Raw genomic sequence first — 27968 nt, forward strand, 5'->3', positions numbered from 1 at the left:
AGGAGGCTGAGGGTTCGACTCCGAACCACTTAATGTTCAGTCTGACATCCATGAAAAGATCTTGGACAATGATAAGAAGGATTGGGTATTGTCTAACGCAAGGCAGAGGGGTTCAGGATTTCGAAAAATACTTTTGGGTCGACGTCTACTAACGTGCCTTCGAACCCGAGCCCTTCCGTAGGGACAGCAACACCACATCAACCAAAATAAATTTATGGGCCCTCCGAGAGAGCACGGAAGACTTCCAAGAGGAAGCTACAGGTGAGGTAATGATCCCTTTTATTATTATTTCAAGGAATTCGTGATCTCAAGCACTCTTCCTTGATTTATTCATCCTTTAGGAATATCTTCAATTTTGAAGCCTTATATAAAGCTATTCAAATTCTTTCAAATTAGTGGTTTAAGTTTATTTTTTTCAGCTACCCACAGTGGATAGAACTAGTTTATATTTATATAATTGGTCATTTGTAACTAAAAGTGAATTCCTACTTAATATTATTGAATGTCATTACAAACCACAATTTTTCTCCAAAGAACCTTCCTATTCATATGTGTATTCATATACCTTCATGTTCGGAAGCTAAAGAAGCTATAGATAGAGTAGTAGATATGTTACTATCTGGAACTATAAAGACGGTTACAAAGAGTTATTCGTCTCCTTCCTTCCTTTCTGGGATAGTTGGGGTTCCTAAGAAGGGTAACTCTAGATGGAGAGTCATAATTAATCTCAAGACCTTTAAAAAGCTTATAGTTTACTCTAAATTTAAATTAGAATCAGTTGATTAATTAAGATTTTGGCTAGACCAAGATTCTTTTTTATGCTCTTTAGATTTATCTGATGGCTATCATTCGTTTAAAAATTGTCCTGACCCTCATCGTTTTTTCAGATTTCGATGGAGAAATAAAATGTATCAATTTAATGTTTTACGTTTCAGTTTCAAATCACCGCCGATAATGTTTACTAGGTTATTCAAACCTGTGATTTTATATCTAGGTCGCAACTTAGGATAAGTTGTTGCATCTACTTAGATGACTTAATTTTGCAGGTTAATGCCTTTGTGCACGCCTTGCTCTCCTCATGTTTAGCTTCCCTGTTATTCCCAATTCTTGGTTTCAAGGTCAATTAGAATAAGATTTCTTGTATTCCAAGGACTCACCTTGTTCATTGTTATGGGACTCTGTCTCCAAGACAATTACCCTTCTTGAGGAGAAAGCACAAAAGATCCGAGATCTTGCCACTAAATTTTGTCCTATGCGAGGGTTGTGAGTCCAAGACTTTCAACAAATATCTGGATTAATTGAATTTGTGAGGCCAGCCTTTGAGTTTTCCCTCTTTTTCAAAGAAATCTTCAATTCTATTCAGAAAAGGGGAATTTTGATGACCCTTTTAATCCAGAAATACAAATCTCTCCCGAGAGGCAGAAAGATTTATTATGGTGAGAAGAACTGACTGTTGCTTGTGCACCGGTAAGGAGAGTATTTAATCAAACGTTGGAAGATTTTACTAGCGCTACCTTATCAGACTATGGTATCTCTTGCTCAGACAGCTCCTTTTAACAAGGATGTTGGACAGGGAATGAAAGAGATCTACATATTAAAGAGCTCGAAATGTTAGCAGTAGAGAAAGCGTTAAGTTTGATTACATATATTAGTAATTGTTGATAATATAAAGGCTTTGTTCTACTTTTTAATAAATGGGGGTACCAAAGTGAAATTCGAGCTGGAGAAAATTGCTGTAAGAACTTGGAAACGACTGATGAAAAAAGGAATATGGGCGGAATTTGTCTGGGTTCCTTCAAAGGAAAACATGCAACCGGACTTAAACCTAAGTACCTAAAAATGTACGAAAGTAAATAAATAATATCAATAATACATGTATGACTTATTATATACAATTATAATAATATCCATGACGTGATTCTTTGTAAAACTGAACATTTCGGTACATTTATGTCCGACATCACACTGAAAACTCTCTTAAATTGATGGTGAACAATATAAATATTTTCTTACTTAGAAAATTCACTATTATGATACATGCTTTCAGGAGCCATTTTCTCTAAATTTCATGTATTGATATTAATACTCTTGCTATTCTGTTCAGATCATGAGCTAGAAAAGTGAAATTTCAAAAAAAAATTGAAGGTTTTCAGCTGATTTAATTCAATATCATGCTCCATTGGTAAAGAACCCCTTCATTCTTTCACCTCTGAAATTGGAGCCCAGAAAGTTGTTGATACTTTTTACAGGAACAAATATAATCGTTTGGTTGTCGGCTTTCGTAACATTTTCCAAATTAATGATATAAGAAGGACCCAAAATAACAATATAAGAGACCCACTAACACTGCAATCATGGACCGCCGTCAAGAGTCGGTATTTTCCTCCAATGCAAGAAATAACCCCTTCCCTTCAAGTTCTTTTTTTATCTTTGATCACACTTCTTTACTTTGAATTGGTGATAGAGAAGCAAAGGAAAATTACTTTTCCCGTGTAAATTTCTATGAAATTAACCTATTTTGGATTATTCACGATATGGAGTGGAATATTGCAGGAGATAAGGATCTTGGTTATATCACTAATAAAATTATAATATTCAGAATTTGAATTAATTATATGACTTGTATACAATACCAAATTCTTTTCATGGATTTGAGTAATACTTTGAACGTCTTCAAGACCCTAGTTCCATAATTACAAAGATGTCATGCAAAAAACCTCGTATCATCTTGATAACTCTATACATTTTTACCACTATTATCAGAGATACAAGATTTAATATAAATAGTCAATACTTTATCTCAAACTCCAACACAATACAACTTTACACGTTTCTAAAACTTATTAAAATAATAAATACGTAGATAGTAGTTACAGATTACTTACAGGGTGTCCACGATAAATTGGAACTATCTTAAAATTCAACCTGCTTGATAAAAATGGAATTTGGAGTGTATTTGTTAATATGAAAAAGTTAGACATGATATTAAACAATAAATTTATTCAACATGTCCTCCCTCAGCAGTCACCATCTTCTCCATCCTGCCCCTAAAGGATTTGCATGCCTGGATGACTTCCACGGAATCGACAGCATTCCATTCCCTCGTAGTGGAGCCCGGGAACTTTGTGGTGAAGACCGCAGGGACCTCTTCTCTCTCCTTGGCAAGCCACCTGTCATTCTGCACGTTGTAGCTTCTGTAGACAGTCCAGCTCTTCTCGTCGGAGAAGAAGATGATTCTTCCTCCATGGCTCTTCAGGTCATTGAGGAGACGCTTACCGTTGGTGAGCCTGGTGGCCTTCATGGATGCCGTGAGGATGTGTTGTTTGGCCATTCGGTATTACCTGTATCCGAGGTCCTCATTCACAGCCTTGGAGACCAGATGCTGGCTCACTCCACGGTTCTTGGCCAACCTGGACAAGGAAGTCCCCGGCGAAGCCTTGATGGACTTCCAGAGGCCTTCAAGGAAGCGGGAGTGCGGATTCGGTCACTCCTCATGTTGTGGGCCTTGCAGCAGACCTTCCCCTCAACCTCCCAGGCATTGAAGACCCAGTACACCGTGGTCTTGGGGTAGTTAAGAAGCTTGTAGATAGCAGAGGGCTTGCGTCCCGCGCGAGCCAATTCGAGGATGGCGTCTCTCTTTGCTTGTTCCATGATGACTATTGTTTGTTGTCGAAACAATTGTGGTGGAAGTTATAGTGTATTGTTCACGCAACCTTTTATATTAGTATGATTTAACCCCGAATATCCACATTATGGATCTGGATGAAGTTTAAAGTAGTGCCGATTTATCATGGAGTCTGATGAGGTGAAAGCCTCTCGAGTCTAATCGCTGCGGTGTTTTCCAGATCTTGAGTCCTAGAATTGTTAATATTCTATTTTTTGGAGCTAAGAGGCATTGCTAATCCTCAGCTGATAGAAGAGTGAGCATATAATCTTATTTTTATCTTCGAAAAACTTAATAGAGCAAGGAGCTGATCATCAAAACTTTTTTTCACGAAGGAAGGTGTTAGCAAGACTTATTGTACCATTGATAAAAAAGTAATGGCACACTCAACTACGGATTTATCTCTTTTAATCACTAAACTTACTTTTTCTTTACAGAAATTCATTCCCACTCTGCTCATGGAGAAGAATGGATCTGTGCAAAGAAAAATGTAATTTTAGTGACTACAAAAGATATATCTGTATTTGCGTGAGCTCTTTTTGTGTTTTGTTGATTATTTAATATGTTGGCATAAAGGACTCTAGGGAAAGAGCAGTTAAGGGAAAAATTAACAATTCAATTTAAAAACAAGGAAGACTATGTTCCTAACACCGACCTATAATATTGTGCCGTAGTCACCTTTATTCTGCTCTTTTCACTAGGGTGGAGACGGCCTCGTCAAACTGGTTGCGTACCTGAAGGAACATGTAGCAGCTTCTAATTTTAAGCTAATCAGAATTGAGAACAAATAAATTCAACCTTCCTTGCCTTGAGTGTCCACTCTTTGCCTAAAGTTCCTTAGGTCGTCGTTAAGATATGTTTAGATCTTCGTGCTATGAAGTAACTAATGTTATTTTTTATAGGAAAAAAAAAGCAATATAACTGAATATTAGTAACGCACATTAAATTAGCTAGGTATGTTACGGGACCTGAACATCTCTTGAAATGGATCTTCAAGTTAGTTGAATCTTCCTTTGATAAAAAATGGGACGACTTAAAAAATCGAAAATCGAACATAAATCCTTGCAGATGCATATTTTTTAAATAGGTAGTTTTTTCAAATTTAACATTGAATATTCTTCTATAATATGAAAGATCAAAAAGTTATAAGGTCTATCAATGAAATTTTTGAGTGCTGGATGATCTTCTCACAATAGATAATATGGGAGCCTTCTCTTTAGTCGACATCTTGTCGTATTCTTAGGAACCCACAGGTATGTCCTCTTGAACGTTCTTCTAAAAACTAACAACTGCACGATATAATAATCTTTAAGTGTAAGACTTATGCACCTTGATCCATAGTGGTCTATATTAAAAATGTACAATTTATTGTTACTCTACATGACCATTTTTTATCATATATATATATATAAATATAGGTACACATAGTAACAATATAATATATACAAGTATGAACTACATTAATATATAACAGGGCCTCAAGCAAAATTGGAATGAATAGCCTCCTCCCTAATAGAATGTATTCGGGGATCGATAAAGTAGGATGGATATTGTTCAAGAGAAACCTATTCACCAACTTAAAAGAAAGATACCCACGATATTTCCTCGCTACATAAACAGTCTTTACCAACATTTCAAAAAAGATGGAACAGAGAGGTTCTGCTCTTTCCGCAAGGATAGCTAGGAGTCCTCCTTCTATATTTTTACGAATGAAATAGAGAGATGCGTGTAAAGGAAATAGTGGAAGAGAAAATTATTAATGCACTTGGAATCAAAGTGACTATATATCAAGGTGAGGTAACAAGGATCTTCTAAGGCATTCTGGTTGGCGTTTACTGACTCAGCTGACGTAGTGACATCATTGTTGCGGGAATTCAGATAATTTCATTCAAGTGAAGTGCACTAATTTGGATATGTTTAGCAAAAATAGGATCATTACGAGGTTCAAAGCGTGTTTATGCTATGACCTGCTATCCCAATACACGGTATTCCCAGTATTTTGCATTTCCTCAGATAAATTTGATGCTCCAGCCTTTTTGGATCTCAGTCTGCAGACGAAAAGATCCAATTAATATTAAGAATGATAAGATTTGTGATAGCATTTTGCATCCAACGGATTTGAGCGGAATCTCTAAGTTGAGCTTCTTGACTTAAAAGGCAGGAAGAAATTAAAAAGTGATGCAGTCCCCTCATTCCATATTGCCTTTGCCTTTCCCAGTTCAGATGACCTTAAATCCTCCAGAGGTATTCGTAAGTAAGCTTTGTGAAAGGAAAGAGCATGTAAATCAACTTTTGGAAGCAAGTAAGGTACAAGAAACAAGTATGGACTCTCGGAATTAGATACTAATAATGAAGGGCTCATGGAAATTTGAAGCGGGATCACTGAGTCCCAACAAGAGGTTTTGACCAAGAGGAAAAGCACTCGGATTCACGTTTACAAATTCAAAAAAAAAGGGTCCAGTGTGTGAAAGTAAATGTGTCTTTGTTTTGTGAGCGCAAACGCTAAAAATTGCAAAAATAACTTTCTTTTTCGAAAAAGTAATTGTGTCTGTATAAAACCAAGTGCAAGTTACTAAACTCATAGAAGCCTACACATGATTTGATAAGAACCACCCTAAAAGTAGCCTCTCCAAAATCCAAGTAAGAAGAATTATAGATCCCTTAAAAAGTTTCAATTGAGGATACTCAAAAGAGGATGTAACCACTGCATATATAAGAGTAGAATTTCCGTGCTGCGTCACCTTTATATGTAGTCAGGGCCGTACGTCAGTATTGCACTTTGTCCGCTTCAGCGGACCAAAAAAAAACAACCTTACTCAACCGTCCACCAATCATATAGGTATGTAAATATAGATGAATTAAGTCATAATTAATTATTAAAATCTATTATATATATGTAACTTATGACCAACTCATAATAGTACTGAGTCATTATAATAAAATTACATATTTGTAGCACGTCCACCCAAAAGGAAGCTAGATAATTTTTCTCAAAATTGAACATGGAATACATTTTCCAACAAATTATAGTTCATTTAAATGGAAAAATGATTCTGATTAATCCTTTGGAGGCACCACAAATTGGACTTAAATTAGCCAAAATTCACCGGCACATTTATAGAATTAGTAAATTAATAAATTATATCTCTAAGACCATATTGGGGCCAAATTAAGTCAGATAGATAAAACGGAGGTTTTAAACTACAGTTAACACTCTCGGGTATCTCAATTCATCGCAGAAATTTGAATTCAAATCCTGTAATTTACCGTAATATCTCTTTCAAATATTGCCTGTCATTTTATAAATATAAATGATTGAACCTTTGAATATAAAACGCGTTTTCCGCTTCCCGTGATACCTTTCTGATAATTAATAAATTACTGCAATTATTTCAAGAGTACTTTACAGCCCAAAAAAACAAAACAAAGACGCACACAACATTTTTCGTATGGATTTAAAGTACTTCACATTGAGTGGATATTTGAGTTAGATATTACGTTTAACGTTACTAGTTGCAAATGTGAAGTACTTTACAGCGAAAAAAAAAAAAAAAAAAAAAAGACGCACAAAACTTTTTTCGTATGGAGTACTCTTGAAATATTTAAGAGCGTGAGAATTTGTTTCATTGAATACAAGATAAATTAAATTATTACTGCTTAAAAGGGACATAAATAATAGTTATGTACTTTTTAGAGTGGATTGTTGCAGTAATTTATTAATTATCAGAAATGTATCACAGGAAGCGGAAAACGCATTTTAACAGAGAGTTGGTGATTTGTTCTTTCTGTCAGAAGGAAATACAGAAGGACAACTTTAATGATCACAAAGTTAAACTCCATAAGAATTACCCCAGCTGCAAGTATCAAGTGAAAATTGATCATAAGGAGCAGAAAACATTGAACCTTGCTGTTAAGAAAACTTCCTCTGCTACATCCTCATTCTCAGTCACTGCCTCCTCCTGTCCCGATGACCCTGCTCCAGTTGAGGCCTTACTGCCTGAACCAAGATCTGAAAAGTCCGTTTCTGCTGAAGAGAAAGTTACTGCAGACAAGAAAATAATGGCGACTCATTAAATTACCCCAGCGGACGGATTTCTCATGGAATAAGACTTCCTAATCTCGATATCGGACCAATCTTCTCTCCCGAGCAGCTCTCTGTAGTCAACAACAACAATATTCCCTCTGCAGAGGACTCTGAGACTAGCAACAATGTCCAGGGAGGTGAGAAGAGCAAGACTGAGGAGATGGAGTTTGTGGACGGAGGCCCAGAGTACCCTGTCGTCTTCACGAGCCATCTGTGTGACCCGATACTTACCGGGCGGGAGCCAAAGCGGAAGGACTTCTAGACCAGAACCAGAGTGGAGACTGAGCGGGAAACTGTGCCTAAAGTCGAGAGAGATCATCCTCTACAGCCCAAGTTACAAACATACAGTCCTCAGATAGATGACAAATACTCCAGAGACTTTCAATATGACTGGTTCCGTAAGTTCCCGTGGCTAGAATATGACGAGGTTGAAAAGTCAGCCAAGTGTTTCGCCTGTTCCAAATTTTTCATTTCCAACCTTGGGAAATTTGAGTTCAAAACATGGAAAAACAGTTCCTCGTTGAAAGTGCATTCTAAAAACAAAAAACACAAACTGTCGATGGAAAAGTGGATCAATTTCCTCACATCAAAGAGAAAGAATACCTCGGTTCTCGGCCATGTTCAGTCTCAACGTGCTGAGGAAGTCCTGAAGTGGCGAGCTTATTTGAGGTATCTTTTCCAAACTGTTGGGTTCCTCGCAAGGCAAGGATTGGCTTTTAGGGGCGATTCCGAAACAAGAGAAAAGCTGACGGAATCTAATGAAAACAATCAAGGAAACTTCTTGGAACTTTTGTCCCTGCGTTCACACGACAATCATATTCTCAAAGATAAACTGGAGGCCGAAGTCAAAAAATTTGGTTCAGCTGGGGCAGGTTTTGGACTTCACCTGACATCCAAAATGAGCTGATAGAGATTATAGCATCCAAAGTGATGGTAAATATAATTGAAGATGTCAAGACTTGTGCCGGCGATGATTACTACTGGTTCTCTGTGATTGTTGATGAGACATCATATATGTCAAACACGGAGCAGTTCAGTCTGTCACTGGGATATCTGACGAGTGAAGGCATCAAGAAAGAGAGCTTCCCCAAGTTTGTAAAAGTTACCCAGACTGACGGCAAATATTTGTTTGAGAAGCTTCACGAGGCTGTCAAGGATCTCGGCCTTAACCCCGCCCGCACTGTCTCCCTGTCCGCGGACGGTGCCTCCAACATATCCGGCATCAAGAAGGGTCTTGCCCCAGGTGGAAGGAAGCAGCCCCACTGTGTGTTTACATCCACTGCTACGCTCATGTCCTCCATCTTGTAGTCAAGGATCTTCTCTCAGATATAACCCTGTTGAGAAATACAATGGGGACAGTACAAATTTTATACAACTTCATTGAAGGGTCACCAAAGAGGTCAGCAATCTACAAGTCGGCGGCGAAGATAACAAGTAAAGATGAGGAGCATGCCAAGGTGATGACCCTGAAGAACCAGTCTGCTACCTGCTGGAGTCTCCGCTACGATGCTGTACACGCTGTATCTCTAGGGATGGTCAGAATCATGAAGACCCTCATAATAATGAGAAAAGATAAAGATACATTGTCGAGTTCAACAGCAACTTCTCTACTCAACAGCATCTTTAGTCACGAATTTGTTTTCGGCATTGAACTGTTGAAGACACTCTTCAGACACACATCTAGCTTGTCAGATGAACTTCAAGGCAGAAAGGTTGACCTAACAAAGGCCCGGAAACACGTCAACCTAGTGATTAGGACTCTTGAAGATCTTAAGAATGAGAAAATCTTTGAATCAATCTGGAAACTTGCTGAGTTGAAGTCGTCTGAGATGAAATCAGTATTTGACCAGGAGGACTCAATTGATTTGGAATTCAAGGAGGCGAAGATTCCAAGGAGAATAAAGTGGAAAGGAATAACTGAATCCTACTTCCGTGAAACACATTTCCATGTTGCAATCAATAAGATTGTATTAGAGCTTGAGAGCAGATTTGCCACCGACGATACAAACATCACAATGGATCTCATTGCAATCGTCAATGACAGTGAAGTGGAGACCTGTGTCAATGAGCGTGTCGCCAAGCACTACAGACTTGAACTCGAGCAGCTCCAGTCAGACCATGCAATCTTCCAGCAATTCAAGGTTAATACTATAATGTTTCATTTTGCATTATATGTTTAAAATTTATGTTTATCTAAGCAGATATTGACACAGAAGACATGGTTTCGTCACAAATTGCTGCGGAGTTAATCAGCTCGGGAGTGTTCTGCCTGATGCCGGAGCTATACAGGTGATCGTTATCCTAGCCTCAATGCCCATCAGCAGCTGTGAGGCGGAGTGGTCATTCTCCTGTCTCAGAAGGCTCAAGAACCACATGAGGACCACCATGGACCAGGAGAGGCTCTCCTCCCTCACCCTCTTGAACATGGACAGGGTGATGGTGGACAAGGTGCTCCATGAAGACATGGACAGTTTGATTGACACCTTTGCGTCAAGGAAAGAGAGGAAAAACCTCTTCTTCTAATCATGATAAAGAACACATGCATTTTTTTCTTCATTTTTTTCAAACACATCACCACGTATACATGCGAGTTAAGAACATCAAGACTTGTGAACATAATTTATTTTCTGTCGATGTAACCGTTTCATGGTATATTATAATCTCGTTCATTATTTCATCCGTTATTATTTTAAAAATATTTAAGGAGGTTTAAATTGTTTGACTTAATTGTATAGTTCAAAAATTTTCTCTCATTCTTACACCGTGCATTTTATACTCCATTATACTCCTTCCTTTATGAATAGGTCGGCATTGACTTTCCGTCTAGAGTTTTTCCTTTTCATTTTATTTTTCCCAATGTTTGCCTGAAGAAAATAATGGTCAGACAGTCCATTGGACGATATTCTTGCAAGGTTTAATCTATGCTGTAGCATTTGCCCTGTTTAAATATCCCACGTTCATCACTGAAAATCAACCGTTCCCCCTTGTAAAGCGGACCGAAAAATCTTCCTGACATACGGCACTGTATGTAGTCACCTTAACTTAGAATATAGATAAAAAAAGAAAATTAGTTAATGGCTATGCCACCGACGACTCGGGTTCACCTAAAATAGACGCAGTCACCCCTAAAGTTAAAGGTATATCATACTTCAGCTGGATTTTGGCTCAATAAAAAATATGCCAGCACTCAATATATCAATCATCATTTAAGTCGTAATCTGAAAATTAAAAAAAAATATTTGAAGAATAAAATGTATCACCTATTTGTTACTCCTATGGAAGAGAATATGAAAGAGGAAAATAATGTAACAGTAATTGGAGAAAAGCTCGTTGAAATTGAAGCTTGAGTAGATATATATTTGGAAAGACGTTCGAACAATTCAGTCAAGACATCCATAAAAGCAAAATTACGCAACCAAATTGAAGGAAATGTCAAACAAACAGACTTCCTGAAATGGATTGAGACTTACGGGAAGTTGACTCGTTCGAAGGAAAAGACCAGAGAAGAGCAGATTGCAATATTATAGGGGTGTTGCTCAGTTGGATTTCTTATCAAAGTACACCACTTGTTTGAAATTCCAGCTAATACTACCATAATTCAAAATGTGAGTAGATATCTAAATGATAAAAAGCAAATTGTGGCAGCAACATATAAATTAGTAGAAGAAAACAAGCTAATTTTGAGGATTTTGATGAATTGTATTTTGAATTAAAGAGGGTGGCGGAGAAGGAAGAAATTTATGAAATGCAATCAGAAGATAGATACATCATTATTGTACAACCTCGAAATAGAAGCTGACAGACCGCAAGCTAAATAAAGAATACGAATGAAGGTGCAAGATAAAATATTGACAAATTAATACTTTAGCAGCTTGTTGGACAATAGCCCCAGTATCCACACCTATGTGGGGTATAAGTTGCATGCCAAGAATATCCCAAGCTTTTAAACGTTGTACAAATATTATTTGTATCGTATCCATATTTGAACTGGAATGCGCAAGCATATCCACTTCTCTACAATATTAATATCCTGGAAAACTGTGGCCGGAATATAAGGATCAATAGTTTCTCGACCAAGTAATGGATGTGAAGGATCTTTTCCCTAAAAGGAATTTCATTTTATGACATTCTTTGGCAAAGGTTTATAAGTTAAATGTTCTTCAATTTTAAAGAACTCTAATTTTTACTTGGACAAGTTGCTAAAATATGATAAGACAATCTTTTTTTAAATTATTGCCTTCTACACTCTCCCTCTCCCAACAAAATATGAACTGTGACGTAGTTAAAAAATTAGGTGTAGAGTTTATAATGTACCACCCAAGAAATCCAATTTTTCTTTTTGCATTAACTAATACTTAATAAATAAGATAGTTTATTCCAATCTATGTCATATTTTATACACAAAAACTCGCTATAAATATAAGTTAATTAACAACAAAGGTGAATTTATAAGTGTAATGTAAAGTTGTATCAATCCTTCATATGAAAATTAAAAATGATGATGTCCCGTTTCTGTATTCCATTCTTCAAAAACGTTCTGAATTTTAATGCAGACTTGAAATATCAAATATGCAATACTGTAGATTAGATTTTAATCAATGAAATAAGTCATTGATGGTTGCGGAGCGAATAAATACATGTAGCAAAGTTTTAAATTTACTTTTTGAGGGCTAAGCATAAGAATATTACCGTACAAGTTGTAATTATTAGAATAAACAGCTTCAATCAAACCATTTATGATCCAGCTCAATTAATTTCCTGTGAAAATATATCATTTATTTCCGAGCAATTCATGATAGAATTTTCAATTAATTATAGAACTGAACAAGAAATTAGTTTTCTTACTACTTTATAAGTGAATTACTCTACATTGAGTGGCCATTGTAATCATGAGCTATTCTAATTAAAGGTTTATAGCATTCATATCTAAATATAACGTTATACATTAATATCTGGAAGTTAAAGCTGAGCTTGCTGTCATAATAAATTATAAGAACCAATTTGAAATGAAATGAATATCAATTGAAATTCACTATGACCCGTATCATCAGTTTGAGTAGTGACAATAATAACGTTTTGTTGCATTAAAATAGGTAAAATATGTACTAGTTCATGCTTAATATGTTGAACAATCCACACTTAGGCTATGTATCCATAATATAGATAAGTTTAAAATTCCTGAGGTTAAAAGGTACATAGTATTCAAGCAGATACATATATTAAAGTGTTTGTTATTTTGTACAGTTGACCAAATTCAAAATTATCATGGATCACGAGATTTGTTTAGGTGTTGGTAATTACCTAAAAAAAAGTTCCATCAAAAACTGTTACCCTTCATCCGGTCAATGTTTCAGTGTACCAAAAGTACTTGAAAAGGAATTCAAATTAAAAAAAAGAAAAAAATCTTATTGCAAAAAATGAAGGCATAAGAAAAGAAAAAATATTTATATTTTTTTATAAATTTATTTGTAATTTTTTTTACTTTAGTTTTGTAAGTTAAAACTCATGAAGTAACTATTGACGAAATCAAAATATAATTAAATAATTACTAATAAATAGCCTTTTAATCTTAGAATACTCAGTAAATTAGTTCATAAAATCAGACTTTTCAAAGTTTTCATTCAATTTTGATCTTGAGTGATTTGTAACTATTAAATTTTTTGTGTCTTTTCTCTTTATCACATGTTTTCTAGGATTCCTTCGTTGTTGATCCTATATATTGTTGAACGTTTTGAGAATGACACAGAATATCTGCTAGAGATAAATCTTCACCTTGTGCACATTTTAACAATTCAATACTAACCTGTGGGCCTGTGGTGCATTTAGTATTTTTTAAACGACCCTTCAACGATACGGGAGCAAAAAACCTATATTATGTTTTGGGCCCTGCTCATGCTTTCTACAACCCGGTCATTTAGGTTTACATAACCATACATTTGCTATTCCACCCTGGATTTTACAATTTTACCGATTTTTCATATACATAGTTCGTAACATATATAATTAAAAAATCAAAAAAAAAAAAACAATTTAATGGGACTGACAATACGCACTAATAACTCAAAAAAGCTATTACTCAGTAACTCAACCTCATTTAGGAAATAATAAGATAACATGCATCACATTGTACTCTTTCATAGCTTGAGTAGCATCCCCCATTCTTACAACTAAATCACTTTCCTGCATAGTGTATTAATGATGAATTTGCGTCGAAAATTTTAGTTCAATCCATAGTCATTAAGGAAACATTATTATTATAATCCGTAGACTAATTAAGAATTATTTATTCCATTCCTTGTTATAGTCATTTCATCTAAACATAGTAATTAAATCTAAGTCTTATGGCTCCTCGTTTTATTTATGTCATCCCACTGAGCGGACATATCCAGTTTTCAAATTCAGAATTGTTGCAAAATAAGAAACTTGATTTAAGAAGTTACCTCCACTTAAGCTATCATTTTTTCAGTTTTTCTTGCCTGATCGCTTAATACAGTTTTTTCTAACATTTGCGTTCTGGGGCATAAGTAAGTGATGTCCTTGGTCATAGTGAGTATTTTTTTTTTTTTTTTTTAATGGAAAGTCCATACAATTTGTATTTAAATTTGTCAAAAATGTCATTGAAATATTGAGGTGTAAACATTTACAGTAAAAAAAATAATAGTAATTTTCTCCTTTTCTTGATTTTTGATCAAGATTGTTTTTATGTTGATAAAACACATAAAAACGTAATACATTATTATGCATAATTAAAATTCAAATAGAATTGATAATTACAGTATGTATAAATTTAAATTAAGGGAGCGTTTTTTTATAATTTCCGTTTTGGTTTTAATATAATGATTAATTACATATATGATAATTAAATGTGAACATACAACCCTAAGTAATTTTGCCTTAAACTATTTTGCCATACTGAATAAAAAGAAATGAGATTTATACGTCATCTTTATTATGATTATTATTTTCTTGGGTTCAAATGATGTTCCTTGGAATTTTTTATCAAGCATTTTCCCATTGAATGGTTGTTTTCTGTCCAAAAATGATTGAATCATGCTCAAAAATTTCAATGCATACGCAAACAAAATCTCATCTTGTAATGAATTCGAACCAGATATAAATTTGACAATAATATTAGTATCATAAGAATAAATACAAAAATATACACGGGACCGATTCCAATAGAAGAATTGTTAATCACTTCTCTTTTATTAATTAGCATTTGACATGATGGCTTAATCCAGGGCATGATTACATTTTTATTCTAACAGAAATCAAACACTTTATGCATTTTATGGAATTAAATACTAACTATTTTAATTTTAAAAAATCAACTTCAATCAAAATGAAGCAATTACTCCGTAAAAGCTTCATTTATTTATATGTTCAGGCTAAATTTCCTCGAGGCAAAATGTCCTAAGACAAAAGGATTTAAGATAAAATTACAGAGCACTTGAACATACATAACGAACATAATGATGTGCCGTTCGGATTTCAGCATGATATATTTGTCGAGAGAGTAAGTCATCCACAAAAAGAACCATGGAAAATAATATTGTAAATTAAGCGGATTCAATCATTCCTAGTAGTTATGGAAGTTAACTTGTATCGAAAATTGTAGAAATCCATAGAAATCATTATTATTATGGACTAATTATTTATATTTTCTTTCTTGACATACATTATAAATATATAATAATTAACATGACTAAGATATAAATTCTAATAGAGAATTATTAAAGGCTTTTAAACTATATTGACGTTGAAACTATTGAATCTTTTCTCATCCAGTGTATATGCTACATGATATCCAATTAAGAATTTAGTCGCAACAACCGCTACAATGAGAAAAAAGATGTATGTAAGATAAATATAAATATCGAGATGGAACATACATAAGATTATTAAAGCTAAAATCCCCATGATGATTCCTTGAGTTATTTGACCAGAAAAACAAAATCCAAATGAGAGGATAATCACACACCCTAGAGCAATTAATATACATCCAGTACAAGTCAACTCTACATAGATCCATTTACTTTCGTACCGAAGGGATGTTTTAATAGCCATGTACCTGATGCCAATGAGGGATCCTTGGATAATTATTAACTGCATTATTGAACCGATTGCTAGTGGAAGAGGAATATGTTTTGAGTAATAAAGCAGGGAGAGGACAGATGAAATGATTCCAATCAAAAGAAGTAGCACAATTTCCACCGCTAACCAAATTCTGTAGATTTTAGCGTAATTTCGAGTCATTTCTCAGCTTCTATTATTCTTTAAGGAAGAGCCAGGGAATTGAAATAGTAACTGAAATAATTTGTCAGCAATCAGGTTTTGATTCTAATCTAATCTAATCAAGGACTACTAGAAGAAAAGGACTCGAGACAGAAAAAAATCAGCAGACAGCTGCAGCCCCATTTTCATGTTTTATTCTTCTGAAGATATATTTTTATTTTACTAATGGAATTATGTATGTTTTTTGGACCTTGGAAACTCGTATGTATATTGTTGTTTTTAGTCTAAAATGCTGAAGAAGATATTGATGTACGAGGACTGGAAAGCTGAGTCCATTCCTCTATCTTAATTACAGCTTCAAATGAGGATAGGATTCTTCAGAGTCCTCATACAAAGGGGGGATTCAATAAGTCAAATTTAACTCTCAAGTCCCAGGCATGAAACACAACTCATTTCATAAGTAGAGCATCCCATTCAAGAGGGAGGATCCCCTTTATCTTCATGGGATAATAGGCAAGACTCTTCATTGTATCAAATATATCACTCATTCAGTCATTTATTTTGTAGAGATATCGACAGGATTCAGAATCCCCATCTAAGTTTTCATACGACTTGATTAACATCCAAAGTGGATTCACACAACAAGTATATTTATTTTTAAGCAATATCTGCTCTGATGCCGTCGAAGAGGAATGGATCTCAGCCTCTAACCACACCATTAAAAAATATCACGTTTAGAAGGGCTCGACTCCTACTCCACTGCACATCGGGAACTTATATCCATGAATTAATCCCTTAATATGAGCATTAGTCTCTCTTAACTTGGCATACTCATGCTGGATTATGTAAGATTGTCACTTGCTATTCCTCAACTTATCTCACCCACCCCCTTTGGACAATCTACCTTCACAGATATTAAAATATGGTTTTAGCTTTTGAACTATATAATATTTAAATTAAAATAAAACAATTTATTAACAAGGAAAACATACATTTTTATAATATTAATTTAACCCTATTATCACATTCAGCTAAACTGAATTTAATTTCTTAATTTTTCTACGACATCCATTTTCCTGTGTACTTCCAAATCATTTAAGACGAATGTCATCGTTCATTTCTGACCACGAAATTCTTAAAAAGACTATTACTGTAAACACGTGATACTCGGGGAAAAATGTTGCCCCTCACATTATGCCCATTTTTACAAGTATATTCCAAAACTTCTTTTAGGTTTGCGTTTTCTAATATTTTTGCTGTTTAAAGTTGCGAAAACCATGATCTTGTATCGTTTGATTTTGTTAATAATGCCTTGGTCTCTTCGTTTCAATTGATAATAATACCATGGTTATGAGCCAACAGACATATTATAAATGTAAAATCGGATACAAGACCACCTCGATTTATTAGATTGATAAATGCATCTCTCTTTTTAACATGGTTCGGATTATTATCATCAATTTGGTCATTAACTTTAGAAACACTAGTCGACTTAATAAGGAAATTAATGCAATTTTCGCAATTGAGGCTTCGTGATACATTTCTGGCAATATATCCAGCCACAAAGTAAAGCAAAGCCTCGTTTTCATCAATTGATTCTAATGAATCTTCCGCAATGACTTCAAGGACCTTATCGAATTCACTTTGAAAGTAATTGACTAGTATGTAGTCCAAAGCATTAGTTAATTTCATTAAAAAAAAATGTTGAGAACTTTATCCATGACTTTAGTCTAATAATCTTTCTCTAAAAACTGGCGGACACTTAAGTAATAATTTCCTCTTCCTCCCATTTGTAATCTCCACTCTAATTTGTCAGTGCCAATCTTTCCGAGGAGGACATACTTAAATCCTTTTCCTTTGACAAAGTTTTCTACGATTTTAGGCAAACAATCTGTTGTTTTCCTTATTCATAGCATTGTTTCTCCCGATAGACATTTACTTTTATCCAAGGCCTCCCATTCATTTAACCAATTTAAAAAAATCATACAAAAAGGTACTATTTTCATCATGAAGACTTATAGCCGGAACTTTTGAAGAATCTCGCTCTTTAATCCTCACGTAAGGTGTTCTAACATTCACAATATTCCACCATCTCCTAATTATTTTGAGAAACTGCACGGTTTTTCGACACTCTTCATTGTTATCCTCATTAGCGAAGTGCTCTAAAGCAGCCACAGTGCTATCATGAAAAAAAATTCTGATAACATGTCAGAATAAAACATTAACGGCAGCTGTCTGCTGATTTTCTTCTGTCTCTAGTCCTTTTCTTCCAGTAGTCCTTGTTCTAATGATATTGTTTTTACACGCTGATGTCACGTATAAAAGAGTAGGGACTTTATTAATAACTGATAAGTAAGGTCACTAACACAAAAAGTACAGCTTGCCTTGGGACATGGACAACTTTGCGTGGGATTACTCGCCTTGGATAAAGCTGGCTAGGCCGAAGAATTGCCTTATAGAACTTATTGAATATAGAACTAAGAAAACAATCAATGATAGCCAGAACTTATACGTTCTGGTCACACTTCTCCCTATTATAGATATCTTGTCTTTTTTAAAGGTCCTCTTTGAAATAGGTATCGAATTATGATGTAACTTCAGCGACTCAAATGACGTAGATAGTAGTAACTAATGTTATGAATAGTGATAGATCGATGTAAAAAGACTAGTGATGTCCCACGAGCAAAACTCGGCTCGTAGTTATAAAAAGACGAGTGATATTCGGAAATCGTCAAAACTTTAGATCTCTTGAAAACTTGAGATTTTCTGTTTTTCTTTTTCGATCCTAATTATAATATGTAAATCTTCCTAGATTGACTTCCTTTCTCTGTGAAATTTAGAGTTTATGTTTTCTTAAAGGCAACACTAGTAGAAACATGTTGACTTTTGTGCAATGTGTACTCTTAACCCCAGTTCGGTTGAAAATAAATCTTGTTTGGTTTTTTTTTAGACTTGCGGGAGAAATCGACATTGCTTGGAATCAGGCAATTTATTAAGCACACGCTCAAAAAGTCATCCTCAGACCAATATAAATACAACGAGCATGGCGGCATTAATGTAGATCAACAAATATATCTAAATGCATGAGGGAGGGGCTACTATTAAACATCAATTTGAATAGTCAAACTTGATTTTTAATCAACTATCTACTAATTCGTTAGGCATATCCCTTGAGATTTAAGCTTTATCATAATCCCCATTCCTCTAAAACTTGCAGTATTTCAGGTAAGAATATTATTTTAGTAACTATCATCATCTTCTTTGTTTAACTAGTAGTTTCATCTTAGAATAAACCCATTTTTAAGTGAATCTTGGAAAATTAATTCCAAAAACAATTTTTAAATTACAAGTTTCAGTAATTCCTTGAAAATAAGAATTTTTTTTTGACGTGTTTTTCAGCAAGTAAAAGTGTTCAGGTGAGTAACGAGTATTCAAGGGATTAACAAGTAAAACTCGTAATTCCTTGATTTTTTTTTTTTTTTTTTTTTTTTGCAACTTGAAAATACTTGTGCAGCAAAATTTAGCTCGCAGAACATCACTAAAAAAACTGTAGATTTTAGTTCAAAGTCACACGTAATATTTGTTTGTAATGTCTGTTCGATGTATGAGATGTTGACACAATGTAATAATCATGATTTGAACCCAAAATTACGGGGGAATATGCAGTATTAAAGGTACGGCATTACGTAGCACAAAGGGCTAGATACAGGCGCTAGACCTACTGGTTTTTTACTAGCTAAGGATAGCGTGTCTTTAGAGCCCTTGATATGTATAATATCTATAAATCTATATATATAGAGATATAAATCCATTGAATTTTTTAGCTGAGCCATTTTTTTGGAATTGGATATTTTATTTTCCTTAGCAGTTGTCATTATTATTTAATTCCCGAGTAGTGAACTTCATTTCCTAAATAGATTCAATTATATTCAAGACCAGATTGGACATTCGTGTGTGCACATAAAAGACAAAGAGTAACTCTGAGGTATGCTGTGGAGTTATAATTGTAAGTCCTTGTTAGGCTCAGAGTGGAATTGGGAATCAGCATCGGAATAATACTAGTAAATATCCTTGCTTATTTTCTTTTCTTCTTCCTTCCATTTCACAGCTGAGTTTAGCTGATCTAATGAAACGTCATGAGTATTATTCCTTTTCTCCTCCAAAACATTCTTCAAATTGTCACAAATTGTTTTTTTAGGATACCCATTCTACATAGAATTTTCATCACTATACATATATGTATATTGTGTACAAGTTGGAACCTTTACAACACTATTGTACAAGTTGCAACTTGAATAACAATAAAATACCAACTACAACGTGAACAAATAATATTGTACGGGTTTAAACAAGTACAAGAAATGGAAAGGTACGAGTCGTAACTTGAACAAATAAAAAGGTTAGGGTAGGGTCTATGTAATATTCTAAAATCTGTATAATATATACAGATAAATATAGGTTGCTACAATTTACATTTTATTTAGGGATTTATTTCTTTTGATTTTATGATTAGGGCGTTATAAAATAAAATGTATTACTTACAAAATAATTTTGCGTGGCGTTGTTTGCCGACCCCTTAATTAGACTCTATTAATCATCCCTTCCAAGTTCCCCCTAAAAAATGAATTAGCTATGAGAACTACACTAATTGACAATTGCCTATCAATTTCTAAAGTACTTTGGTTATCTTCCAAATATTATTCAGTCACGTGTAACAAACCCAGTCAAATTAAGAATGTATTAAGAAATTAAGTTTCTTCAAAAGCTATTCGAACTTAAAGGAAATAATAAATCGCACTCTCTTTGGGATGAATTGGAATCTTATATGGAGGAAATAATAAGTTCCAACCCGAAGTGTCCTAAGGATATAACTGGCTAAGAAACTAGAGTAATGAGGCAGTGAGTATCTCTATTTTAATATCTTCGTTATCTCTTGTAAAATTTAACATTTGTCATTTGATGTGACAAATCTTGCTAGGCTTGGACACGTTCACCCTTTTCCATTCATTTTCGGAAAAGTGTCCGTTTCGTTGTTCATTTTTTCCGTTCATTTTTTAACTTTGAAAAAAATATAGAAGAATTAAGTTTTGTGGGAACGATAATAAATATTGTTCCCACGACATGGCATCAAATCTAATAAAGTCAGAGCTAATTTTTAAGTATAAAAACCGTTTCAATAGCAATACTAATTAAGTATATCGGGTGCGGGGAAATAATATTTACACTTCCAATCAAAAACGTTATCAAGATGTATTTCAACAACCAGTTATAATAGGCTGGCTGTGTCAATATAATAAAAATAACTAATATGATGTCTTGGCTACCCTAATCATCGACGTAGCCCCCCTTGGCAGCAATGATGGCTTCCAGGCGGCCACGGAAGGCATTGCACCCATTACAGATGTATTCCCCAGACATGGCATCCCAGTGCTGGTGGACGGTGTCCTTGAGGTGTTTATACTTGGATGACGGATGGTGCAGGCCTTGGACTCAACCTGTAGTCCAAGAAGTGAAGTCCAATGGTTTGGCATCTTCTGTGAAGGGCCCATATTTTTTGGCTAGAAAAGAAAGTTGTCCTCCAACCACTTCTGGCCTTTTAGGATGCTGGAACACCATGTTCATGTCCGGATAGTTGGTTTGAACCCATGCTAATAATTTCTCCTCCAAGGCATTCACGTAGTCGGCCCCTATGAGCCTATGTCTGACTGGGAACCAGATGATGGGAATTGCCTTGCCATCTGAGGTTACAAAGCCCAGGTACATGATAGATGCAGGATACTTTGTTTGTCGTAGCGAGAGTCCGGAGGGACTCATCAATCTCCGCAAATTACAGATACCTATCATTTTGGCAGTTTTGCACGGGGTCCACTGTCCATGTCTTCTCGTCACTGAAGATCACAACCCGACTGGCCTTGGCCTTCTTGAGGGCATTCAAAAGATCCTTGCGCTGATCAAGGGTAGGCGGGGTAGCCTTTTTGACTTCTTTCAGATTCAATTTTCTACCCGACCTAAGCTTATGTCCAACTTCACCGACTTCATAACGGAATAAACAGTTTGCTTGGAGATCCCCAAGTATTTTGCAATCTCTGTTGGTTTCTTGCCAGCGTTTAAAAGTGCACGGACCGAAATTTGTTGGTATCGTTCAGATGGCATTTTCTTGGCTTCTAAGACACTTACAAAATCTAGTATGTTTAATCAAGATCAATAATACCGGAAAGAAATGTTCAGTGAAGAACAAAGCGACTTATCATCCTTTCTCTACGTCAAACTCCTTCCAAGTCTACTCTATTGCGTCTCTTAATATTCTTGAAAAACTTTTTCATTGATTTGAGTCCTTAATTGTCATTGATTTACTTAACGAACAAAGGACTCATATCTATGACACTGAGTCCATTTATAAGGCTGTATTATTTCTGTAATTCTAGACACTTCATCCTCGCTTTCGATTCTAGTGTTACTTGTGAGTATCTTCATCTTTCACTGTAAAAAAAAAAAAGTAGAAGACGATCCTGGACCATTAATTTAATGTGGTCCTCTTTCCTAGATATTTTTTAGAACAAAGGCACAAAACATATTCAACTCGCCTATTACCTACACATATGCATCAATAGTTTATGGTAACTCTTACGTGATAACTATGTTAATTAATTATTTGTGATCTTATAACATAAGTAGACTTATTTTGGAAAATCTGAATTTAATTTAACATATTTCAAAAATTAGTGAGTCGGAAGTCGTTTTCTGAATAACTAAATCACTTGTTGTCATATTTAAATATCACTCGATCGTGAGGATTTAGGATCTCCACATCAATATTCAATCAATATATTACGGATTACACTAAATGCTTACGATCTAACAAAACTGTATAAAAGAATGATTATTTTAGTATTCATTGACACTAAATAATCGATTAATTATGCTCCTTGACAATTGTAAAGAATATTAATATTACATTAAGGCTCAAAATTATTTTCTTATTTACCAATTGTAAACAATGGTGTAATGCAAATATGTATTTATTCATGTTTCATTGATTTAAGTTTATATATATATATATTTCATTGTTTAGCCTTATAATTTGTTTGATAATTGATTATTTTACTATGTATTATAAGTATATAAGTATTACTAGGTATGTAGTAAAATGTAAGAATAATATTTTCACTAATTATAGTATTTTAAAACTAATAGCAGTAGATCTATATTTGATAGAAATTTTTGACGTTGAATTTGATAAAAAGCATCCTTTAAATTGTTTTATATTTTGATCAAATTTTCAAGTGCATGATAAAACTAATAGTTTCTGAAGTAAATGATAATATTCAAAAAGATATAAAAATAACTTCTATTAAAATAAAAACTAAGGAGTATAAAAGGATTCAAAAGTTGAATAGTGGGCATATAATGATGATTTATTTAATTAAGAATATTGATAATGTTATTCAACCGTTATAAAAATTTCGCTTGTCTAATTGCAATTTACAATATTATTATTAATATTTAATAAATTCACACCAATCTCCTCTTATTTAAAATAAGAAAGCTATCAATGAATTAAAAACCTAAGAATACCCCATATCTTATCTCTCGCACACGCCTTCTCTTCCTTGTAAGTTAAGTATTTATTACTCCAATATGTGATTCCTTGTTTAATCTATCACCTGATTCTAAATATAGTTAAGTATCGAATGGCTAGTCTCTCCAAGTCAAAGCCGCTTTAACTTGGGAAGCATTTTAACATTTCATCTTTCAGGTCATTATGGTTCGATGTTTGATTTCATTTTAATATTTCATGGTAAACCCTAATCTAAGTTTTGTAGATTACCTAGCAGGTCACTAAACGTCCTAATTGAACTCCTGCCGATCATTTAAGTCGTTGCCAGGTAAAGATTTCTATTAAATTCAATATTTACTTGAATAACAAAAATACTTTTTACAGGCTTACTTTAAAGAGAAAATGTTTTGTCGTTGACCTTTCGGACGATGGCTAATGACACAGGGTGTAGTTCTAAATTTTCGATTATAAGAAAAATAATGGTTGAAAACCTTCAGGAAATAGAAATAGAGTAGAATGAGAGTTTACAATAAATTTTCTTATTCACTCAATAATGATAATGAAAAAGGAGTTTTTACGAACCTACCTTTGATTAATGTACGATTGAAGAAGTTTATGATGTTGTTATACCTAGAAATTACCAAAATCTCTTGGAATTATGTAAATATTTATTATGAATATGGGTTTTTCAGAAACGAATGCAAAATTTGAACCAAATCTAGTAAATATTTATTTGATGAATAAAATGTACTATAATATATAAGTAATCCAAATATAATTTTCATTAAAACATAATACATGAATATATATAATTTATAAAGAAATTATTTAACGTTATCCAAATAATAATGAGGAAATACGAAAAGATTCCAGGCTCAATAAGTTTGGGATTTGCAATGACATTAAGATATTCCAGTATAAATTTACAGAACTTAGGAAGCCACTTTTAACTATTTTTAAACACATTATCACTTAACAGTTCCGAATAACTATTTACATGTATTAACATAATAGAAAATGCATTCCAGACCAACATATCGAGAAAAGAGAGGCACGTTAATAGTCTAGAATTTTCTTCCACTTATTTTCCATTGGCAAAGGAGACTCATAAGTAATAAAGAAATCAGGTATTTGGTATGAGTGATTTCTGTGTTATATACATCAAGGACACTGAAGGACTCTTTTCAATGAAATGGAATTTTTAAGAGTAGGAGACGAAGTAAAGTTGACTTAAGGAGGAATTGACTAAATAATTTTAATCAATAAATGGAGGATGATAAGTTCTCTCTGTTCCTCACTGGTACTTTGAATCGATTATTTTGTCTGTTGATGGAACTTTTTAGTTCTTATAAGCTTAAGTAGGTAGTTTAAAGGATTCCAACTATTAAGTAGACTACTAATAGACTTTAACTTATAGCCGTATACGAAGATTCCGAAGAAGATCTAAAGGAGTTTACATATAGAGACAATGAATATAAGAAGTCACTATCACTTACCTTGAAGTGAAGTGGCAAGTCCACAATAAACGATCCCTCCATTAAAGAAGATGAGATCCATTGAGTGAGGTACAAAGAGGAGAGATCCCTTGTACAGAAAGTGATATTGAAGAGATGATCAGAAGACGTGATAGGATATTCAAATGTAAAATTATGAACACCTTATAACGGGAAAAATGGGTGAATGTGTATCGATTTATCTAAATGCGTCGAACGAAAGATCCATTTAAATGGCAATGAATGAAATATGTATTTCTACGTAGTTCCAACTCTTCTCTTCTCTCCCCCTCCTCTTCTTCGAGTATAATAAAATTAGAAGGACTGCACTTATCAATCATTTACCCAGTTGATTTTTCTCATAACAGCGGACCCAATTATGTATCCACTCTCCAGTTCTTCTCTCTAGTAGTTCTTGCTTGAGCTGATCCCACTTTTCTTCAATTCAGTGTATCAATATATTTTTCTTTTCTTACCTTGTTCCTACATATACTAAAATTATATACAATATAATCCCCTACGAGTTGCAAGTCATTTATATTCAAGTCTGACTCGAGTCACAAGTCGTTATTTTCCCCAATCAAGTCACTAGTCATTTTAGTTCAAGTAAGACTCGAGTCACAAGTCGTTAGATTAGTGACTCGAGTCTGACTCAAGTTCAAGTCATGTGACTAGAGTCCACAGCTCTGGAATATGGTGTCCTATGTTTTGATGAAATGTCATTATCCAAAGAAGTCACTATTTGTCCAAGAAATGAGCAAATATTTGATATCCTAGCAGAGTCTCTGGTACTCCATTATCTTACTAAATGAAAAGAGCAAATTTATTAATCATTTTTTAAATTATACAACTTACGGATTTTATCATGATAACGGCCACCATTTTAATATTACCACAGCCATATAAACAATAGCATGAGGTAATAATAATTATTTTATTGTATTTCCTTATCTTGCCTTCTATTCAACTATTTCCTATTCAATTAACTTCCATTGCAAAACTTTTATTGTATTGTGTTATAATATTTTTGTTTCATCTTTCAGGTCATTATGGTTCGATGTTTGATTTCATCGTGGAAACAAGTGATTTTTTATGATTACAATAGATTTATTGTTAGATATTATTTACGAGTTAGAAAAAATAGGAATCAAAATATACGCAATGGTTTCTGACATTGGGACGTGTGTTATCCGATTCTATCACGGATATATTCTAGGAATAAATACGAGAGACTTCTATATAGGTACACACGTATTACCAGTGTTTACTTCGTCAAGCCTGACTAGATGAAATCATTTCGTCAACTATTGTTTTTTTTTCATGACAAAGACGAAAATCTGACAAAAATCATGACGAAGACCAAGGACCAACAAGTGGGACTGGACTATTTGTTGTCTTAAATAATATTTAAATATTTGCAAAAATTCTTTAAAAATATTTAGCCTGTACCCATTCACATTTTTCTATTCATTTGTTCAATCGTTCCTTTTGTAAAAACTTTCTTTTCGGCGTTCATTCGTTCATTTTTGAATTATTTATTTATTCATTTAATATTTATCTAGTATAAAAAGTCCAATCTACAAAATACTCATTTATATATAAATAATTTTTTGTTTCTCAGTACATAAAAATGAGCCTTAAGGCTGTAGCTAACAAAAAGCAAAACAGGAATCCCAGAGGTCTTGAAATGTACAGGGCTCTAATATACTGGTAGAATTGATGCTCTCAGTTTTTATAAAATTGTGTCCAATTTTTTAAAATGGTTTTTTTTTACAGCCTAAGAAATACCTTCCAGTCAGTTTTTTAGGGCTGCCTTGAAAAGTGACGCAAGACAGTATTGTTATTCAAGGAAGCTCTAATTTATTTTCAACAGTCTCCCTCCTTTAGAAAGCAACTGATCACACTTATTTTTTCTGAGTAACCTTATTTAATGGCAGGGCCGACCCGTGGCATAGATAATACAGATACATTCTAATGGTACTGTTCATCTAGGGACTTGCTATAATGGGGGCGAAAAAAAAAGTTGAGCCTGAACGAAACCCACCTTCTCGGTCGGGGTCAAATGTTCCAACATGATAGTTTGCCCCATAACAGGCGGATGTGAACAGGCTGGGCTGATTTTTTCAAAACCCTGTAAACTCTTCCTGTGAGTTCATATCCCATATACCCACAGTGGTCTTAGTTTGTCTATAGTGTTCACCTCTCCAGACAGATAGGGATATTATTTTTTTATTATTATTGTTATTGGAGACATTTATGCAAGACTTTGGGATGTGGGGTGCTTGCTGTATGATGGTACAAAATTAGTCCCTATTATATACACTATACATATATTCATGCAGTTGTAATATTTATAATTTATTTTCTAACACTTATATTATGTCTACAGTTTCGTTCTTAACATACTCGTAGTTCAACTTTACATTTTGAATCGCATTGACACAGGGCACCATTCTACGTTCCAACTAAACTAAAATTGTGTGGTCAGAAATGAAAAGAGACATACAGTATAGACCAGTGGTTCTTAGCCTGGGTTCGGTAAAACACTCTTGGTAGTTCGGTAAGCCCGGCATCCACTGACGAGACTGTGGACCTTCTTTCCGTAAGAGTGTGCCGTAACAGTGTTGCATCACTAGAGAGAGGGGGAATACCAACATCAAAGAACAACGGGAGTGATTCCACTGTGAGATTCATAAAAGTTTGTATTAAATAACTAGAAAATTTAGTAAAACTTGTCGATAGACAACATAATAGTTAGAAATATGTTCTTCCTTGAACCATAATTAATATACTTATTAAGACTAATTTGCTAATTATTTTCTTAATTCCCTTTTTTAATTCGTATTTAATTTATGTACGTTATCACTTTTTCGCTTAGTACAATAATTGTTTTTTTTAAAAATATTTTTTGGTGCATTTGCGAATGTACAACCC

At 34.1% G+C, this 27968-nt stretch overlaps 4 long non-coding RNA genes across 4 annotated transcripts; 2 read left to right on the forward strand and 2 right to left on the reverse strand.

Annotated features, from left to right (window-relative positions):
- Positions 1–137: 137 nt before the first annotated feature.
- On the forward strand, positions 138–24336 carry LOC121126050 (uncharacterized). The gene is made up of 4 exons (XR_011782155.1): positions 138–266; positions 23526–23595; positions 23664–23869; positions 23926–24336. It is a non-coding gene; the product is annotated as an uncharacterized lncRNA (long non-coding RNA).
- LOC121126051 (uncharacterized) lies at positions 15383–15784 on the reverse strand. The gene is made up of 2 exons (XR_005866805.2): positions 15641–15784; positions 15383–15583 (listed from the first exon to the last, which is right to left on the reverse strand). It is a non-coding gene; the product is annotated as an uncharacterized lncRNA (long non-coding RNA).
- On the forward strand, positions 15580–16970 carry LOC139906546 (uncharacterized). The gene is made up of 2 exons (XR_011782154.1): positions 15580–16496; positions 16551–16970. It is a non-coding gene; the product is annotated as an uncharacterized lncRNA (long non-coding RNA).
- On the reverse strand, positions 24248–27968 carry LOC139906547 (uncharacterized). The gene is made up of 2 exons (XR_011782156.1): positions 25038–27968; positions 24248–24984 (listed from the first exon to the last, which is right to left on the reverse strand). It is a non-coding gene; the product is annotated as an uncharacterized lncRNA (long non-coding RNA).

Source organism: Lepeophtheirus salmonis, chromosome 11 (assembly GCF_016086655.4).
Source record: "Lepeophtheirus salmonis chromosome 11, UVic_Lsal_1.4, whole genome shotgun sequence".
Lineage (NCBI taxonomy): Eukaryota > Metazoa > Arthropoda > Copepoda > Siphonostomatoida > Caligidae > Lepeophtheirus > Lepeophtheirus salmonis.